Source organism: Pelodiscus sinensis, chromosome 11 (genome assembly GCF_049634645.1).
Source record: "Pelodiscus sinensis isolate JC-2024 chromosome 11, ASM4963464v1, whole genome shotgun sequence".
Taxonomy (NCBI): Eukaryota; Metazoa; Chordata; order Testudines; family Trionychidae; genus Pelodiscus; species Pelodiscus sinensis.
Window position 1 is genome coordinate 6,917,614 of NC_134721.1, and position 6,000 is coordinate 6,923,613.

Consider the following 6,000-nt stretch of genomic DNA (forward strand, 5'->3'; position numbering starts at 1 on the left):
TGTGTGTACCCCGCCTGACAGATATCTCTGTGGGGTTAGTGCCCCCCCCAAAAGGCCCTCACCCTTGGCTTAAGTGATGCAGCTGTTCCATACTATGTCATTTCTTCCATTTACTGCTGCAAGCATCACCAGGTCTCACACTCACTTGCTTCTTGCTAGCCGGGATCCTTGATGTAGTTAGAAAGCTTGGGGTCTAATCTCCTTCTGACGCCTGTGCATAACTCCAGTTGGCACTGATGGCAGTTGAACAAACAGGACCAAAGACTTTCTCATCACTGTGCCTGTTGTGCCGCTCTTGGCGGAATGTTAATTAAACCAAACCCAGGTGCAATTCAGGCAATGTCCTAACAAGCTTATTATGAGCATGCTTGCCACGAACCTGCCAATCATGATACAAACACTGTGCCACTGACATAGGTAGGACAGCGACCTGCATGAGTTGCACAGCATCTGTACCATGATTTAGTAACCTTAGGCTACGTCTACACTGGCATGATTTTCCGAAAATGCTTTTAACGGGAAAGTTTTCCGTTAAAAGCATTTTTGGAAAAGCACGTCTAGATTGGCAGGATGCTTTTCCGCAAAAGCACTTTTTGCGGAAAAGCGTCTGTGGCCAATCTAGACGTGGTTTTCCGCATAAAAGCCCCGATCGCCATTTTCGCGATCAGGGCTTTTTTGCGGAAAACACTACTATGCTGTCTACACTGGCCCTTTCGCGCAAGTCTTTCGGAAAAAGACTTTTGCCCGAACGGGAGCAGCATAGTATTTCCGGAAAAGCACTCATGATTTTACAGGAGATCGTCAGTGCTTTTCCGGAAATTCAAGTGGCCAGTGTAGACAGCTGGCAAGTTTTTCTGCAAAATCAGATGATTTTGCAGAAAAATTTGCTAGTCTAGACACAGCCATCATGTACTGTGTTCAGGCTAAGTATTCATTGGTAATAACCACGCAGGACTCTGCCCAGAGGACAAGGGATTGCATGGTTTTGGTTGTGCCTTAAACATGTACCCAATCTGGAATATTATAGGCATCCTTTGCTCCTGCTTTTCAACTCTGATGTCATGCATACTACAGGCACACTGAATGAAGATGATTATCACAACATATGCAGTGAACATATGGCGGAAAGGGATCTAGAGGTCATAGTGGACCACAAGTTGAATATGAGTCAACAGTGTGATGCTGTTGCAAAAAAAGCAAATATGATTCTAGGTTGTATCAACAGGTGTGTTGTAAGCAAAACTCGTGAAGTCATTCTGCCGCTCTACTCTGCACTAGTTAGGTCTCAGCTGGAGTACTGTGTCCAGTTCTGGGCGCCACATTTCAAGAAAGATGTGGAGAAATTGGAAAGGGTGCAGAGAAGAGCGACAAGAATGATTAAAGGTTTAGAGAACATGACCTATGAAGCCAGGCTTCATGAACTGGGCTTGTTTAGTTTGGAAAAAAGAAGATTAAGGGGGGACATGATAGCGGTTTTCAAATATCTAAAAGGGTGTCACAAGGAGGAAGGAGAAAAATTGTTCCTCTTGGTTTCTGAGGACAGGACAAGGAGTAATGGGCTTAAAGTGCAGCAGGGGAGGTTTAGATTGGACATTAGGAAAAAATTCCTAACTGTCAGGGTGGTCAAATATTGGAATAAATTGCCAAGGGAGGTGGTGGAATCTCCCTCTCTGGAGATATTTAAGAACAGGTTGGATAGACATCTGTCAGGGATGGTGTAGACGGAGTTTGGTCCTGCCTTGAGGGCGGGGGCTGGACTCGATGACCTCTTGAGGTCCCTTCCAGTCCTATTATTCTATGATTCTATGATTCTATGAACATGTCAAATCCTCCCCACCCTCATTTTGCATGTGTTCATTGATCTATAGATAATGTGGGCTAGGATTTCTGAATCTAAGTTAAACTTTTGCTCTAACACTCCTGGACAATCACATTTTATCTTCTACTACCAGCAATTTTGAATAGCTCTCCTAAAGCTACAACCTAGCAAGTTAAATAAATGTCTCAACCTCTTCATAAAGAAACATTATGACATATTGGCAAGGTTATTTACAGAATGGCTTAATAAAATCAGATTAATACTTGAGTATGAAATAAAGTGGTACCATAATCTCTCATACCAAAGCCTGGATAGCCATACTGGACTTCACAGAAATATCCAAAGTATTATACTCTCAAAATTTTTCCTTCAGTGCTGCTTGTTTTGATCAAGGACAGCCCATTCTTCCATTCATTTTCTGTTGCTTGTGTTTTTATATTATATTGTTCTGCTGTATCTGTTTTAAAAGTTAGAAGTCCCAGAACAATTCAGGAACAAATATTCTACAATATGTAAAGCTAACATACTAAATCCATAGCAGTTAGCAAGCGAGCAATCTCTCTTTAGCTGGGTCAGTAAACATGACCTTACAAACCTATGACCTAAGATGATTCTAATTATGGCACATTTTACTGGCATCATTTTCAGCTTGACACCTGCTGATTCCTTTCCCACCCCTTCCCCCGCATCCCTTTTTGTTCATGCAGCAGGCGGCAGGGGGAAGAATGGACATGTCTCCATCTTCAAAACAAACATGCCCACTTTTGGTATCTGAAGTGGCATTGCCTAATTCTCAGAGGGCCTAGTAGTTGCGATGAAGAGCGGAGCTTCTGGAATACAATTCTTTGCAAGATATTAGATGAAACCCTGGTCTCAGGGAAATCAGGCAAAATTCTTATTGGCTTCAGTAGTGACAGGGTCTCACCAGCTGTGCCAATTATGCCCTCGCCATTGATCTAAGATACGCAATTTCAGCTAGAGCACAGCTGAAGTTCACGTACTTATCACAGTGCCTTCCGTATGGGAAGGCCAGCAGGGGCTGCTTTCCTATTAATTCTGCCTACTCTTCTCATCCTGATGGAGTACAAAAGTCGACAGGAGCACACTCATAGATTGATTTATCATGTCTAAGCAGGCATGATAAATGGACTGCCGGTGGATCGGTCACTGCAGCGACAATCCAGCCTGTAGTGAAGACAAGCCCTAAGACTTTCCTAGGCCAGCAACACATGGGTACTTCCTGCTTTTCTCTATCGCTTGTCAGCCAGAACCACCACCAACCCTTAGGACACCTACTCTTGCTACCACCCCAAATATCAGCAGCTCCCGCAGTGAGAGCATCAGAATTCTCTTTGATGAGGAATTGGGGAAAGATAAGGATCCATCCTCCTTCTCACGAAGATGGTTCTTCTGGGACAGAACGCAAAAAGTCTTAAGCCACTGTGGCATCTTTCCATTTACTTTGCTAGCCTAGTGCTCCCACTGATATGCAGCCTCCTTGAGGCCATTGAAAGCAGCTGAGAATGATGCCCCAGCTGATAATGAGGGCTCCTCTACAACGGCCCTGCTTTCATATCTCAGGTTCCCACCAGCTCCTCTCCATCTGTGAACTCTAGAACGCAGCGGAGTCAATGGATATAACGCTGATTTACAACAGCTGAGGAGCTGCACCATGATTTAATGGGAAGCCAGAAGAAACTTAATACATGGTTTATAAATAAAAAATAAGACTGCCACAGATAGTAACATTGCTAATGCAGATAAATAAAATCATCCATATGTGGGCAGTATAACTAAATGTGTAAATCTGAATGTTAGCACAGCACAGGTGTCAGATCAAGCCGTCAGTCTGTTTAATAATAAGTTCCGTATGTCTTCATAACTCTCCTTAAGTTAATCAACCAGTTCTCTCATCATTTCCTTCCAGCTATCGTCTTTCTTTATTGCTTGAACTGATTTTTAGTTTGTATGTATGTCATTGCTAGAAGATTATGACATCATTTCTAGCACAAAAGAGGCCAGCATGTTTTAATTCAGTCATTAGGTCCAAAGTAACTTTCTGCGCTTTGCTATCAGCTCAATACGGATTTGATACTACCAAAGTGCTGAACACTCTGCCTTTAATCCAGCAAAGCTTCCAAGCAGCTGAGGCGCTCCAGTAATGTGTCAAAAGTGAACCATATGCTTGAGCGCTTTGATGAACTGGGGCTAGAGCGTTCAGAGCCTGGCAGGATCAACCCTTAAATTGAGCTTCCAAAGTCAATCACCGCCAGATAACTTTCCTTTGCTCCTTTTGCTGTCGTTGAATATGAAAGTGTTGTAATGAGATGCATCTTTTCGAGTGGGCTCTTGAGAAGCCACGCACTCTGAGTGTGCATCTAATTTGGCAATTTGCATGGCAGCTCGGACACACAAATCATATTTCCATGCATGCTCAAGTCTGGGAAGCATCTGCGAATGTGAGTCAAGAGGAACGACTGTCGGTTAATAAACATACATCACAGGCACATGGGAGCATGCTTAAGATTTTAGATGTGCAAGGATGGTTTTCAAACCATTTCACTTGAGTTCAAGTACTAGACGTATATTTTGCATTACATTAACATGTAACCTTATGGAAAAGTGTGTCACTCAAACACTGACGGATTGCTTGGGGGTTTAAAAGAATCCTTATTACGTTGTTTAGCCAACAAGTCCCATTAATGTAGTAAAAATCCAAGATAGAGTGCACAACCATCTCCAGGAAAGAGTCCTTGAGGAAACAGAAGCAAAGATTTCCCCTGCCTCTTTGCTACTGCAATGGCCCTGTTATTGATGTCCCTGGGGTTCACGTCCATTTGTTTTAAGTCACAGAAGACGTGCAAGATGAAACCATGCGGCCTCACTAGCTCTAGTGAGCCTCTTGCTCTGTCTTTTTAAAAAATGGCCGCTGTTTCCCATGAAGGCCTGATTAGCACCACCTGCTGGGTTGTAATGGAGCTGCATCAGTTGGCCCAGACCTGAGGAAGAGCGCTGGGTAAGCTCAAAAGCTTGTCTCTCTCACCAACAGAAGTTGGCCAACACAAGACATTACCTCACCCACTTTCTGTCTCCAATGGTTTCAAATATAGCTCCTCTCACAAAATGAGATGTGCAAAATTTCAGTCTCTCAACATTTCCTCGCCAATCAATTGCACCTCCTTACATGCAAGAGAATGCCTATTCTATCCCTTTCTCCATTAGCGATTATGTTCTTTATTGCAGCTGGGGAGAGAGCCATAGTACAAGTAATGGGGGGCTAATGTGGTGTAACGGGTAACACTTTATAGAGATTCTCTTAGCTTTAGAGTCATCCCTCATATTAACTTGTAATTTACAATTCTCCTCCCTATTCCTTAAACATTGCCTCTGAGATTAACTCACTGAATCTAAAGCAATGGAAGGAATCACAGCTGGCTGAATTCTATACCGTGGGCCAAAATAAAGGCATGTGACAAGTTAAGCCAGTGGTTCCCAACTGCCAGTCCACGGACTGGGGCCGGGCTGCAGCATGCTGCCAGGTCTCGTCCATGCCTCGATGATTGGCTCAGTGGGTCTCTGGAATAAGGCTCAGTATGCCCAGAAACCCCCATTTCCCCTCTCCCCGGGATTCTCTCTTCTCCCTGCACCCAGTGCTGCATTGGCTTCTCTGCCTTGATGCGGGGGATGTTGCCTGAGCCAGGATCAGGAGGGCCCCAGGGGTAGGGTCTGTAGTGTAGTGGGTTGCTCACTAGGATCCAGCAGCAGTGGGGCTGGGCTTGGCCACCACAGCTGGAAGCCGCTGCTGACGGTGACTCTGGGGCCAGGCTATGGCCCGGATCCCCGAGCCCTGGCAGTGGCAGTGACAACGTGACAGTTTTTACACCCCCTGAGTGCCAGTGATGGCCACCTATGTGTAGACCTGGTCTGTATGGCTGTGTCTAGACTACATGCCTCTGTCGGCAGAGGCATGTAGATTAGACAGATCGGCAGAGGGAAATGAAGCCGCGATTTAAATAATCGCGGCTTCATTTAAATTTAAATGGCTGCCCCGCTCTGCCGATCAGCTGTTTGTCGGCAGAGCGGGGCAGTCTAGACGTTCCCCTGTCGACAGAAAACCCTTTTGTCATCCGCCCTGGTAAACCTCATCCCACAAGGCATAACGGGGCGGACGACAAAAGGGT